The sequence below is a fragment of the Triticum aestivum genome, chromosome 7B, assembly GCF_018294505.1.
Source record: "Triticum aestivum cultivar Chinese Spring chromosome 7B, IWGSC CS RefSeq v2.1, whole genome shotgun sequence".
NCBI lineage: Eukaryota > Viridiplantae > Streptophyta > Magnoliopsida > Poales > Poaceae > Triticum > Triticum aestivum.
The window spans coordinates 718,208,235-718,209,101 of record NC_057813.1 but is presented as its reverse complement, the minus strand read 5'-3'; positions in this window follow the sequence as shown (position 1 = coordinate 718,209,101).

The window sequence follows — 867 nt, the reverse complement described above, 5'->3', positions numbered from 1 at the left end:
GGCCAAGACCTTCACCACGACCAACACCATCACCACGACCAACACCATCACCACGACCTCTACCACCACCACGGCCAAGACCTTCACCACGGCCAAGACCATCACCACGGCCTCTACCACCACCATGGCCTCTTCTAAGACCAAGTTGACTCCCTCTTTGTTGCCTAGTTCCTCGTTGGCTTGTTTGATTTGAGTGGTTTGGCACTCCACCACTTGTTTGACTTGGTTGGCTACCCCTTGGTTCACTTGGTTGGCTATCATTTGCTTGGCTTGTGCTTGCACCATTTTTCTTTGATCTCTTTCTTGGTTTGGAACAAGTTCTTGTGTTGTGTCCCCCATTACTGCAGCCCCCACAACAGGATTGCTCACGAGGCTCTTGGAATTGGCCGGTGCCGTATTCTCCACCGCCACCACGGCCCCATCCGTCCATGTCACCTCTAAGACGCTTTGTCTTACGTCTTCCCCGTCTAACGACCTTCAATTCCGGGTCCGGCCATAGTTGAACTCCATGATACTCAGGCCATTGTGATTGGTCCAAGTATGGCTGGAACCGTGGAGTCCATGTATTCTTCACCGTCATGATTGAGAACTCGGACTCCCTCACGGTAAGAGGGTGATTGACGTCCACATTCCTAACCCAGGATGCATTTAACAAGTGCGAGCATGGGAGATGAAGCAAAGACGGCCTCATGCAGCTGGAATCACACCGTGTTAGGGAGACCTTGAAAGCCCGGCCTCCGTGTTGGCGGCCATCGTTTGTGGTTCCTCCGAGCTCTTTCACCTCATACTTCCACTCGTTGTCTTCATATAGTATAGCTTCTTCGGAGTCTGCCTTTCGTGATTGATATTCCAACCATTCTTCAACCT